The sequence below is a fragment of the Taeniopygia guttata genome, chromosome 1A (genome assembly GCF_048771995.1).
Source record: "Taeniopygia guttata chromosome 1A, bTaeGut7.mat, whole genome shotgun sequence".
Classification (NCBI taxonomy): domain Eukaryota; kingdom Metazoa; phylum Chordata; class Aves; order Passeriformes; family Estrildidae; genus Taeniopygia; species Taeniopygia guttata.
In genome coordinates, this window is record NC_133025.1 from 27,516,355 (window position 1) to 27,530,750 (window position 14,396).

The 14,396-nt window shown below is 39.7% G+C and overlaps 1 protein-coding gene across 32 annotated transcripts in view; it reads left to right on the forward strand.

The window, feature by feature from the left end:
- Nucleotides 1-3,456: 3,456 nt before the first annotated feature.
- Nucleotides 3,457-14,396, forward strand: part of NRCAM (neuronal cell adhesion molecule) — a 142,232-nt gene continuing 131,292 nt past the window's right edge. For 25 of the 32 annotated variants that reach the window (XM_072922113.1, XM_041711460.2, XM_041711456.2 and 22 more), the window contains exon 1: nucleotides 3,477-3,615. The gene's annotated coding sequence lies outside the window, so the exon portion shown is untranslated. Of the gene's footprint in view, nucleotides 3,616-4,229; nucleotides 4,248-14,396 lie in introns of those variants that run through there. The other 7 variants (XM_041711457.2, XM_072922019.1, XM_041711441.2 and 4 more) reach the window with 6 other exon arrangements.

The following is a 14,396-nucleotide window of genomic DNA, read 5'->3' on the forward strand; positions in this document are numbered from 1 at the left end:
GTCTAAATTTTATTGACTTTCAATACATTCAGTGGGATATATCTCACTCTTTTACTTTGTACAAAGTACTTTGCAGGCTACACCATGCTCCATCCGCTATTGTACCATCTCAAAACAAGAGGGACAGTGGGATAACTCCTGTTAAAATCACATGGATGGCATTCAGCTGAGTACATGCAGGCTCCTACAATGTAGACATTTACAGCTAAATGAGACACCCGCTGGTTCTGTTACAGTCAACGGAGAGAAACAGGCATTTCTAGGATGCAACTTGGCTTATTCTAATGTAGACATCTAAAATAGGTTAGATGAATCACACACCAGAAGTGCCTATTTCTGGTTCTCTTTATGCTCAGTGGAGAAAGTGACTAGCTCAGATGCAGACATTCACATAGTAGACATCTAAAGTTAGGTGAGGTGAACAACCAAAGATGTCTTTCCACATTCATTTTAAATGTCTGCTTTAGGAAAAACATGTCAAAGAATTATTTTCAGCTAACACTAGCCTGTGGCAGCAGCACTCTAGCCACAGAGAGAAACACAACTCTCCCAAGCATCATTCTGGGGAAAGTCTGTGAGAAGATCAGAGAAAAGAATGAGAAACAATTCTTACCTTAACTTGCTACACCTGGTATTGTGAACATGTGGAATGTATTATAGAGATTTGTTTATCAAAGGGTGGTTTCTTAATTAGCCAATAGTGACAGTGTTTAGATTGGAGGACCAATTAGGTTCACCTGCAGCAAACTAGGTGGGCCTAGCTTCATCATAAAAAGCTTCATCATAAAAGCATGTGTTTCATAGTAAAGATTATTTATCAGCCTTTTGTAAATACATGGAGTCTATGTAACTTATCACCCAGCCAGGGGCCCCTTACAATGAGACTAGCCTTTACCAAAGTATCATTTCTCTGAGTATTTTATTTGTAACCTCTTCCTAAAAACACTTTTCAAGACCCAGATCACAACTGATACCCATCACAGACAAGTTTTTGATTTTTTTCCTTTATCGCAATATTGCAATCATGAATCAATTTTATATGTCAAATAAATGTGATGTGTACTTGATCAGTGCTTCCCTAAACAAAGAGTACAAAAACTCCAACAGATCAATATAGACGAAAGCAATAGATGATAGCTAATTAAACCAAGGTTGGTAATAAAGGAAAATGAAGCATAAGACTATGCTGGGAACTGCCCATCCATGGATATAATTGCAGCAAAGTGAGAAGAAAGGCTACAAAAAGTACTATGATGACTACAGAAAATATGCAAGGCAGCAGAGAACTCTGAAAGCTCATATTCCTTCAGCCACAAAACATCTACTTATCATAATTGTTGTTGTCTGTGCCACCAAGCTCACCTGCTTCTTTTTGCTTGGTGCCACATTCCTACTGTCAGTATGGGTAGTAGTCATCCAGACTAGCAGAAGCCATCACCAGTAGCTCCTAGCTGTATAAACCTTTGAATTAATTTGTTTACTAATAATTTTGCCACAATTTGGAAATATCTACTTTGTGCCATTGAATGTGTTTATCTGTTATGTAATATTAAAAAAGTACAGATTTAAAATTCTCAAGGGAATCACAGTGGTGTAATCATATGAGCTGCAACACTTAAGCTTCATCATACATCAGTGGAGCTGTTTATTATATCAATATAGAGTTGGTTTTTACGCCCTCCCTGCTACAGTAAAATCTTTTCATTTACACAGGTCTTGTGGTCGAATTTCCACCAAGTTGTTTGCCACAGCCCACTGGTTTTTGCCCACTGTAAAGTATCGTATGTTGGCCATCGAAATACTAACCAGATCTTTGATCCTCCATTTCAAGAAAGGTAAACTTTCAACTCAGGTCTTTCCCCTCAAGTGTCCTGCAGTTCTACAGTCTGCCTCCTGAAGGTTTGGCTCACCATATTGCCCATGGAATCCATTGGGGATGCAAACAAACAGAATTTCTCAGACAGCTTTCTCTCTGCATTTTATACCTATATTTGTACAAAGCCAGGAGTGGCTACATGATCTCCTGACGGAAGACGATATCGTGGAAGAAAAGTCAGGCAATATCCTAGCATTTTAAGGCCATCTCTGTGTACACTGATGCACATTTAATTAGACTGTAGTGTTTTTGTAGTTAAATAAATCAGCTGGAAACATGGGAGTTGTATAGCAAAAAAAAAAAAAAAAAAAAAAAAAAAAAAGAAAATGCTAGCATACAAATTAAAGTAAAGAACATTGGAACACGTCTCTATAAAAAATGTTTTTTCTTCACATTCATCTAATCTTCTTTGCATATTCTGGTCTCAAACATTAATATCCTGGCCTCAGATTGGTAGGAGTTTGAGTACCTCCAAAGTCTGAAACAGTAATGTCTGACTTATTGTTCAAACCTTTGGTATTTATATTCATGTGCTATATCATTTGCAGAATCTGTTATTCATCTCAAGTGTTGTTTTCAGAAGGTCAGATGTTCAGATTTAACTTGCCAGTCGTAATGCGGTTTCTGCAGAGATGCAGGGTAAGGGCTATTTGCTCATCTTAGGCATTGCGTTTTGCACTATTAAGTTATCACCATAGAGTTCACCTTGAGAGCTGCTCCCTGAAATGTATAATGGTTAACCCCTACAGGAGTTAACCACCTTGCAATGCACAAAAGGCTATTGCTACAGCAGCTGATCCAAAGGCAAATTCAAAGCAGCAGTTAATCACATTTACTATGTTAAAGGCATAGTTGGATTAATTTTGAGCAATACTAAGCACAGCCCATGGAAGTCTCAAAATTACATTAAAATAATTTCTGATGTCTTGCATTAAATGAGCAGATGTGAAAGGGAAAGAGAGCTCTGTGAGAGGTGTGCTCAGCAGAAGGGTTTACTTGGAATAAGCCCTGTTCCCGACTCTTCTCCAAAGGGTGTCACGCAAAGCTCCCCTTTCAGTGATCGCATCCAAGCGACCGCCTTCCTGAACTTGTGAACTGTAAATTTAAGGAGTTCAACAGGACAATTCTCGAGTGTAAAATAATAACCTTGTTTCCAGTTTGGGAACTCGCTGAAACCATCTATTTAGAGGGGCACTGCCGGGCTAAAATAATGCGGCTATTTAAAACACCGCCCTTGCCGAGGGGGGGCATCTCCGGGGGTGCCGCTCGGCTGCCCCGGCCGGGGGAGGGCACGGGCGGGGCCCGGGGGCCTGCCGGGAGGCTGAGGGCCGGGTCGGCCCGGGAGCCCCTGAGCGGCGGTACAGGGGCGACTCCAGCCCGGTTTTAACCGAGGCGGCGGAGGCAGGGAGCGAAAGAGGGAGCGAGGGAGGGATGCCCAAGATGGACACGCCCCGCGCCCCCTCAGGTGCGAGGGTCCCGCGCCCCGCCCCGGCCCCCCCCGGCGCGACTCGCGCAGCCGCGCGCGCCCTCCCCGCCCCCCCCCCGCGGGAGCGCGCCTTCCCCGCGGCGCGGCGGGGGCGGGGGCGGCGGGGAGGGGAGGGGAGGGGATAGCGCGGGAGCGCGCCTGCCGCGGCTCTTCTCGCCGGGCTGCCGAGCGGGCGGCAGCGGGAGCAGCGGGAGGAAGAGCGCCAGTACCCCCTTGACCCTCTTCAACCCGGGCAGAGGGGCCACACCTTCCCGTGAGTACCGACCTAGACGTCTCTGTCACCGCGCCGCGCATCACGCTGAGAGAGCTGCCGCGCCCGTCGTCGCGCGGCTGTCACATCCCGCCCGTATCCATCCCTCCGCACCGCCGGTGTGACAGCCATCCCCCGCGCACTGCTGGTGTGGCATCGCTCCGCACCGCCGATGTGACATCCCCCGGCACGGCCGGTGTCACATCCCCCCGCACCGCCGGTGTCACATCCCCCCGCACCGCCGGTGTCACATCCCCCCGCACCGCCGGTGCCACATCCCCCCGCACCGCTGCCTCGATGGCGAGGAGCCGCCCGTCTTCCGAGGGGCCGGGCGAGGAGGCAGCCGCCGAGCCCGGCGGAGCCGCGGCGGCCGCTGCGGGGCTTTGTTGCGGCGGCGGCCGGTGGCACCTCCCGGGCCGGGCGGAGACGCTCCGCGGCTGCGGCGCGCCCACATCCCCGGGCGGGCTCGGTCGCCATTTCGTGCGCTGCCCGGCGGGGGCGAGGGCCGGGCGTGTGCGGGAAGGAGCTGTCGGTGCTGAACTGCCGCGCTCCGCGTTTCGGCTCTTGCGCCTTTATTTACGTGCCGTACTTTTCTTCTTTCTTTCCCCGCTCCTCACAGTTGCGATTTTATTTAGGTATGAAAGAGCTACAGTGTGTCTGAATTGCGAATTGCGGGCTTTTCGTGTTTTCCCTCTTTTGGCTTATTGAAGGCGATTAATGCAGAATATCGTGGTGAAGTCTGTGCAGCGAGTGCACTTGTCTCTTTGATTATAAACTAATAATTAACCAAAGCTTCAGCTGGCGCTGAGGTCTTCAGCATAGATGTGTTAGTTTTGAAGTCTGAAATGTGTTTAAACCAAGGCTTCGGAGTCTAAGTGTAAACAGTACCTGATTAATAATGCCAAGCTGTTTAAATATTTAAGATCATAGTGTGCTTCAGCCCAGTCAATAAGGCTGTTTCATATTGACAAGTACTTTGTGAAAAGAATGCTATTGCTTAACTCCCTGTGTAGTTGAATAAAACAATGGAAAATGTGATATATAGCTCTGCAGTGAAACCTATAGATCATTAAATAATGTTCCTTTATCCATAAAGGTCCAGCTTTTGTGTGTTTATTCAAAATAATCTCCTACTGAGTGAAAAAGCCAGTATTAAACACCTGGGTTTCTTTTTGTCTAATGTTCCCTGTCTTTGTGCATTTCTTTCTCTGTCTGATTTTGATTCTTAATTAAGTATCTTGTGGAAAAGGTAGATGAAACCTGAAAACTTTTTTTTTGTATCTAATGGGTGCACTATTAATAATTTCAACATCTTCCATAATTTAATGTAATAGATGTGATAATTTATGGATAGTAGTTATATGGGTCTGTGCATAAAACAGGTCCCCATATGACATCAGAAAGCATCTGGACTGTCTTCCGAGTTTGAGAGCAGCTTATATGCCAAGAGGCCAGTCCTGCTTCTGTTCTTTGGCAAAAGATATTGGCTGGAAGGAGAAGGGTAGTTTAGTGTTACGTAGCTCAAAGGACCTAGAAATCAGAAAACTGATTTACAGGTGCAACATCTTTTTTAATATTTCTCTAATGTGTTTGATGTTGTCATTTGTGTGAATAGACCTCAGGCATTTGTTTAGTTTTGAATAGAAATTGCAATGCAAGTGACCAGAACTCCTAATGAATGTGATGCTGAAGTCTTTGAAAGTTACTTATTTGTATTTCAAAGTACTTTGAAATTCTCTTGTGTGTCTAAAATTAGCTGTCAGGCTATATCAGTGTAGAACTGGGAAAGTGTTACATTCCGAGAATATTGAATCTAAAGAAGCAAACCCAGAAAGCTGCTTGGTGGTGACAACTTGGGATCCATTGAATGAATTCATATTCTGGGTTGTGCAAAGACACTGTAGCTAAGGGCAAGCTGTACAGTTGTGTGACCACATCTGATGGTGGAGTAGTATATACCAGCTGGTGCTAAGGATGCAGCTAAAACCTTCTTCACAACTCACAGATAAATCCACAACTAATCATACTCGTATTAATATCTTAGCTCTGTCATCAGCATTACTGGCCACAATAGAATTATTCAAAAGTAATAATGTTCAATGTGAATGAGATCACTAGATTCTGAGTCTTAGATACTCTTCCTTATCTTATTGAAGAAAGTGTATTATTTATCACATATACCACAGCTTGTTTGACAAAAAAGGGCTGTAATAAGAAAATTGGGCTATTTTAAATGGACTTTATTTAAAGAAAATGAAATAAATCCAGTGATGCATACTGATACTGCCTGCTAGCTTGTTGCACTGTGGTGTTTCTCTTTGGTGCTCAAAAATGTGACTACAGAAGCTTTAGTAACCAAGTTAAGAGTTTCTTAGGGTTAATGAGATGTCTCTCTAGTTGTCAGATGTTATTATTTTGAGGATTCTGATTTCAAGTCAGGTAATGCATATTGCCCATTCTTTCTGCTTTAGTGAAATGACTTGCCATGGTATCTGGACATAAAAGATATTGAATACACTAAGGGTTTGTATTTTTTTAAATATATTATTGTGCAGCTCAAATAGCTCAATCAACCTAATAATTAAATGTTTTGCCTGCACCTGTGAAATTGCTGTTATTTTGTAGTTTTACTACTCTGTCTCAAATCCCCTTGAATTGTGATTACTTTACTTCCATTATATTGACATAATTCAGTAAAATTGTGCTCTTCAGTTTTCACTAGACTTGTTCATTTCTTCACATTTTATGAACTTAGTTGGAAAAATGGGAAGTCATACAGAGGAAAGTATATCTTGGTAATGAAAGCTGAGGGAATAATGTAGGAGGTATTGTGTTGGGCAATATGCAATGAATTTGATTTTGCCTTCTTGAGTGGGATGATAGTATTTAAAAAATTCTGTTAATACTTTCTCTGCAATGATAATTTGTTGCATTTAAAATTGTTAAGTGTGTGTATTGCCTATTCAGTTCAGTATTAAGAACATTTCAACTTCTGCATTTATGAATAGTGTCTCATAAATGTAATAATAAGGGAATTTGAAAAGAGTTAATCTCTAATAATAAGCTTAACGTGATGCACGGCAAGTTTTGTCCTGCAGTTTGTTAACCAGGAAAGGACAGTTGCAAGCTAGCTATCTTGCTTTCTTCTGAGCTACTGGAGGCTGGCTGAGCTGGCAGTTATTTACCTCAATAGAAAACTGAAAGGGAAAAAGTGAACAAAGGAGGTCTGTTTTGCCTGTCCCACTTGCTGGGCTGTTGTCTTTGCCCTTTTCAGTGAAGGAGGGGGTAGAGCTGGGTCAGAGTTGAGGAACACTGAAAAGGAATTCAAGTCTTATATTGAAATGTGAATGATAGCTTAGTTTGAGCACCGAACACATTTTTTAGAATTTTTTATGTCTGCAGGAGCTTTAACTGGCAGATGGTGATGGACTGGCACATAGACTGCTAGAAGGTACAGCTAGATATGTGTTTAGACCCTGCTTAGACACTCAGTAAACAAGTACATATCTGATGAGACTTTTAATACTGGAGATACTGATGCTAGACACTGTGTGACATACTAGACATTTGATTGTGTGAATTAAGGGCAGACCCCTGCAGCTGGCATACATTCAGGCTTACTTGTCTAGCCTAATTGCATTGCAAATACTCCTCTGGATTGATCTTTAGCTTCTCCCTTCTCGTAGATGTTGAATAAGTACAGAAATGTTCATCTGGATCCTCTATTAACTGTTGTTAAGAAGCTTTCAGTTTTGTTTTTTTTTTTTTTTTTTTTTTGTTTGCTGTATGAATTGGGATGTATCTTAGCATTCATTTTGTGAATACACTGTTTTCCTACACTGTTTTGGTTTTGAAATGGCTCAATTCATAATGTGGTTACAGCTTTCCCCTTGTTAAGTTTTTAGTATGGAAGCACAACAGCTTGAATTATAAAATGTTTCTGTAACAGCTCACAGTACCCCCATTCTCCTTTAAGCAAGTAAACTTTATATAAAAAAGCAGCATTTGATGCAGAGCATTTCGGATGCATAAAAATAGTCAAGAGAGGAAAAAAAGGCTAGTTCAAGTTATGAGGACGTGATAACTTTAAAAAACAGCCTAATTATAAAGGAACTAGCTGTCTAAATTGTGAATTACATCAGACAGAATTGGTACAGATGTTGTCTCTCTAAATTCCGTAAATACTCATGTAAGACTGCTGAATTTGGATGCATCCTAATGGGAATTGAGTTGTCCTTATACTTTATCTGCATCACTAGGTATACATGACTTTTAATTTCCTTGGGTTCAAAGGATGTAATTGTTATTGTTCAACAGCTTGTTTGAGGAAAAAAAATGGATCCTGGTTGCATGAGTTAGTCTTTGGCCGCTAATTAGGTTTTTCTGAACAGCCAACCAAAATATTGACATACCATTTTCCTTTAGACTGTTACCTAAGTGAGGACATAACAGTGTTCATACACAAGTGCAGATTGTCTTTTTCTGATCTGTGCCTGTGACTTCAAACTTTCTTTACTCTGTTTTCAGTGCTGCTGTGTTTGTCCAGTGTGATTCTGAGGGTTCATATAAAGGACTGCCTTTACAATGTCAGAACACTGTAGGGGACTGTGTGGGTCTGTGTATTTGCAAAGGCAATATGTAATCAGTGAGTGCAGAAGTCAGCCTTTCAGTACCAGATCTGGAGTCAGGAAATAGTTCTGATGGTGGAGAAATATTCCATGGAGTTAACAGACCAGAGCACAGGTGCTGGCCAAGGGAAGGCTTCCCACTGAGTATTGTAGCATGGCCAGGGTAGTGAAAATCAACAAAATTCAAAAGAAGAGGAAAAAACAAATCTTGAGGAGGACCACTTTTCAAAATTGTTTAAGAGTTCAGTGGTGTTTATCAGTATGCTTTTATACACAAGTTACCCTTTGTAACAAGATCAGTGGTTCTCTTCACTGTTTCTCCGGTTTAGGAGGACTAAAAAGGAGGGTTTCCCACCCTTCTGCTGTTCATATCTCTAAGGCAATCAAAATGCAGGAGGTACTTGACGTGCTTTCCTTCTTAGAATTTTCAAGTGATAGCAGGAAGAGGAAAGCTTAGCCACAGCTCTTCTTTGGGTGTGATAAACAGGTTTAGTGACTTGGTTACTGCCACTTTGAGTAAGCTGGAATCTGTGGGTCACTCCACCCAGCCCCACCACCACCTGTAGACCAGTGCTGTGGTGTCTGGACAAACTAAATATATAATAGGAAGGTAAATCCTCTTTTATTGGTGCTGTTTTGAAATGAAAGTAAATTTTAAATTGTGAGATCAGCTGAATTTGGTATATTTTATTGCATTTGTTACATGGAAACAAAAAAATCAAAACCTGGTTTTCCCGTTTGGTGAGATGATGTGCTGACAGGCTGCGCTAGCCATTTCACTGATTTTTCATCTCTTCTGACTAGGTAATTGCTACTGAAGCTCAGAAAAGCAAAATACATTCCTTTTCCTTTCCTATCCTTTCAAAACTGTACAGGATTTGAGTAAGTTTACAAGAGAGAACTCCTCATTGAATGAGACAAAAAAATGGAGGTTTTGCGTGCAATGCTGAATACACTGAAGCCTTTGGGCATTCTTGAGTCTTGGAACTGTAAGTTTTGTGTTCTGGTCCAGCTGCTGTGAAGAGCTATGTTATCTCCATGGAGGAAGTTTCTTACAAGGAGAACCATCAGCCATTGGAATAATCTCCCGAACACTGGACGCTTTTAAGATGCGTCTGGACAGATTTTTGGGACGCCTTTTCTAGACTGTGCTTTTGCCAAGAAAAGCTGAACCAGAGGTCCTTAAGATCCTTTTCCAGCGTGGTGTTTCTGTGGTTCTGTGCTATGTTCTTGAGGATCTTACAGACAATCCAGAGTCTTCCAAGCTTCTTTCTGATGCAGGTGTCATTATTATTCCCGTGGCCTAGGTTTGGTGAGGGCGTAGAGGCAGATAAGAATTATCACTATGGCTGCAGCTCAGTCTGAGTAGTGTTACAGTGGTATCTGGGACAACTTTGGAGCTCTTTGTACCTTATGTATAGTTTGGTTTGCTTTTTCCTACTGGAGTGTTTGTGTCTTTATAGAAACTTCTATGTAATGCAGCTCTGACACCTGTAATGTGAAAATAATCTTTCAAATATCCCAGAGGCATTTTGTATTCGTGGACCTTGGTGTCTAGTAGCCAATATTTCAATGTTTTACAAAGTGCATCTTTCCCAAACAACACAAAACGTATAATCTCAATATAAATTGAAACTTCAGGCTTCTGGGTTTTTGCTTGTCTGCAGTTGGAGTAATTAAAAATTTATATCTAAACTTGGTTCTAGACAGGGACAAAACGAGGAATATCTGAACTTATATGTGTGCTATTTCTGCATGATAAAGTTGAAATGTAGGCAGTTGACTAACTGGAAAGCAAGCTAGTCTAAGGTGACTAAAAGCTAAATATCTATTACACTTTTTTAGGTGATAGTTATATAAAGTGCATTTTTAACTTAAAAAAGGATAAAGATATTGGAACATAAAAGAAGAGTGTGACCACCAGAGGGCAGACACAGTGTTTAATGACTCCAGCCCAAAATCCTTAGAAAGGAGTCTGTGCCTACAAAAATGCAGTGCGATAATGACTAAATAAATAAAACAGTAAAAAGGCACAAAATTTCATGCACTGACAGAAATATAATACTGTTTAGTGTTTAAGATGAAAGTAAATACATCTGCTTAGAACTTACCTGAGGTTTTGTATTTCTGCAGTGGAAGCCAGAGTAATTCATCAGATCATGCAGTTGACCTGTACATAATGAGCTCTTTAACTTAATTCATTTGCCTTTATATTGAGTCCAATAATTTTAATTTGAGCATGTTTTTCATTTGGAAGTGAAAAGTAGACTCCTTTCACAATAGTTTCTCCCTTGTAGTTAAAAGAATAAAGAATCTCTCTGAATTAAATGCCATGTTTTCCCGCATGTACCCCAGGATTTGCATGTAGTTTTATTAATAACACTTATGTCCTTTAAAGTGTGTAATTTTACTCTTCAGAGTATTATGGAAAATATTTAATGTTACAAAACTTAAATAGAATGCTTCAATAAAGTAGCCTTTTTCAGGAAAGCTGTAGTGTAGATTTTAGTGAAAAATGATGTCTAGTAATTTTTAATTAGCTTACTTCATGAGAATGTAGGTGTTTAATTAAGTAAATATTTTAGGTTTTAGTGCTTATGCACTGTCTCAAGTTACAGTGATAGTGTCTTTTTTTTGAATTATTTTCCTGTAAAACCTAGACTGTTTTTACAAGGAAAGAAAGGCCTTTAACCCATTGTTTTCCAGCCACAATATTTTTTACAATCATGTTTTAAAATACCTTTGGTTGCTCTCTGGAGGTCTCAACTCTACCAGTTATGCTGGTAGAGTTGTTTTTTTTACTACTTGTTACTACTAAAGTGTTATGTAATTCATAACCTTCTCACCTTCTTGGCATTGAAATACAGGAGTAGGTTTCTCATCACATCCAGAATTGACAGGATCAGACACTTGAACTACTATCATGAGAATCAACAATGAATATACAAATCTTAATAAATTATTCACTTGAATAATGTGTCTTAGCTTCCCCCTACCCTCCCTCCTCCATCAGAAACCTAGAAACACCTGAATATGAAATCAGAGTTGCAGGTAATTGGTTGATTTTTGCACCTTTAAAAGAAAAATGGCTAAAGTTATGAGACCTGATAGCTCTCTACAAGGACCCAATTCTGTCCCTTAGATACAGTGGCAGAACCACTATTGCTGAGAACATCTGCAGCATCACAATCTGTTGGAAGGTAAGTGGCTGCCAGGGCTAATGCCAAAGTTCCCATTAGTAGGAAGATTAGTCTTTGTGTTCTTTATGTTATCCAGACATTTATGTGTGGTTTTTTTTCCTGAGGTAAAACTGTCCTAAAAGAGTCAAACATTCCTGTGAATTCCCCTACCCACTTAGTTTAACTGAGATTATATTAAAAGACAGCCCAACAGTTACTAATTATACTCAAGACAGCAAGCAAAAGTAAATAAATACATTTTTTGTATTATTATAGATGGGAAAGTTCAAATTGCAAACAAATAGGAAGCTTCCTTGTTTTACTGTCAGTAGAAAGACATATTTATTGGAATGGAAGAGAGAAGAGGAAGAAAGTGCTGAAACCAGAAGAAAATGAAAAGATAAAGTGAGGGGAAGCAGAGCAAAGACAAGAAATCTATTTAATTACATACAAATAGGTACTATGATTTCTTGTTTACTAAAACAAAACCTTAGGCTGTAGTTTTAGTGAGTGATGCTCTGAAGTATTGTCTGAATTAGTAGAGAACTAAGTTTGAAAAAAAAATTGTAAGATTCTTCTCATAAGGACTGTTCATCTGTTGCTTTACTTGATGCTCACAAGTATGAGCATCAAGTAACGATGCTTTCTATGACAGCCTCTTGATCTATGCTCCATTCCAGTGTTCTCTCACAACTCAGATTATTCTACACACATCGCAGTTGTGACAGAACACTGGAAGGAAAATAGCAAAATAGTACAAGAATATATTTCTCTGAAGATGCAGAATAATAGTGATTCCTGAAGTTGAGTGCCTGGATTATCCTGAATAGTAGAGGATGGAGTGAGATTTCTGTTTCTGAAAGTGTATTTAAAAATAGTTGAATATTTGCTTTTATTAGTCAAAGATAAATATCAGTGGTCACAGGAAATAATTTATAATTTACTATGGTGATCTACTTCAATTTTTGGTCTTTTTCAAAAATAGAATTCAGATTAGTAGAATTAGGAATTGTTTGATCATAATTTCAGTAGTTCTCCCCAGTTTTAATATTAATTTATTTTTATAATTAACCATTAAAGGTACTGAACTGATTGCCTTGAAATATGACTTGGAATTTAAACATTTTAGTACTTTTCAATATATTGCCATTCAAATATTACTATGGGAAATAGAGCTATTGATAATTTTTAACACTAAATATAATTGGAAAAAAACAACCCATCACTTTTCAGATAGAACTGAAAATGTAACTCAACCTTTGTAATGTAATTCAATTTCTGAACAGTAATCCTCTTATAAAGACTTGAGCAGAGCCCAAAATGAAACACTTGCAAGTCTATAAGTAGGACCCAGAAGAGCAGCATTTTTTACTCCCTTTTCTTCTTTATCCCTTCATTGCTGTTTCTACCATCCAGTGATAGATTTTTAAATACCTGCTATTCAGGCATAGGCAAGTAATTAGTATGTAAATCTTACTTTGAGTGCAATTGAGTGTTAGTAGGCACAGAAATAAAGTAAAATTTACAGTTGCCTTTTAGAATTTAATATAATCAGATGGTCAGACTTTGAAGTATCTTAAAACCTTTGTTGTCTAATGACTTCTGAGTTTTCATATAAAATGATTTCACAAATCTCTGTGTGTTCTTTGAGGCTGTGGCTATCTGTCCATACCTTACCAGTTCTAATGAGATTGTAATATATGATTGCAGCTTCTAGACACAATTGATGGGTACTATGCAGTACAGTTTTTTGACACTTAGGTTTTCAAGAATATTAAAGCCTGCTCCACTGAATAGATTCATATTGGTGATTTTTGTTACTGTTTTATTATGCCACTGTTCAGTACCACCACCATAAAAACTGAGTGTGAAAGAATACATGGTTAGCATAAGTATTCCACTTTCAGAAGCACTTTCTGTAGCATACCTTGCTCATCAAAAGTTTCCATTGCTGTTAATGAAACTGCATTTGAGGTGATTAATCTTATTGGTGATGTGGAAAGGAAAACTTTGATTAAGCTCGTTTAATTCTGAATAGTGCTTCAGTAGCTTCAGTACTGGAAAGCTAACAACTCTAAAGAAAATATAATATCCTGCAGATGGCTGAGGACAATGCCACTAATGCTGAGTCTGGAGAACCAGCATGACCAGATTATCCTCACTGACTTCATCATGAATATATCATATTCTGTTGTAGTGAAGTTTCTGATTAGGTACAAAACTTGATGACAAATGGTGATGGCTTTTGAGATTTCATTCATTTTTGTTATACTTTGAAGCAGGGGGTGTGTTTGGGTGGAGCAATCCCTTGCACATCCAGCCAACTGTCCCAGGAACTGGTAGTAGTTTTAATGTTACACTGGCTGGTTGTAATCATTAGAAGTATCATCATAATGTAGTTTTAAATAAAGAACTTTCCATTATGTGTATTTCTGTCGATTCTCCAAGCTGTGATTTCTGCTAAGGTTATTTCTATTTATTTTTCAGGCTATGTATTAACTGCTAAATGTAGAAGTGCTCCAAATTGACTTGTTGTGAGCAAACGTAGGTAAGAGAGCAGGAGAGTAACTTCTTGTGCTGCACTGTTTGATCTGAGGTCAGCATTAGTGAAGGGCTTTGTGTCCACTCATAGTCAACAGTCCAGCTCACTTCCTTGGCATGTTACACTGCTGAGTGCTCTTCTGTAACTTCCTCTGAGTATAAAGGTGTTATCCCCGTGGCTTTTTTAAACTTCTAATAATTATCTGATCCCTTTGCTGCCTTGGATAATTTAAATAAAACTATGCTTGTAGAGAAGGAAAGGAGGGTGGGAATGACACCTTCTGGGGTGATGACTTACTGTGCACATCAGCACTGGTTCCCCACTGGTCCTAAGACTGCTGCTCATCACTGTCAGTTCAAAGCACTCATGGTTTATCTTTAAGGAATAGGAAAACTGTTGGAATTGCCTAAGAGTGTACATGAAGAAATCAAAATA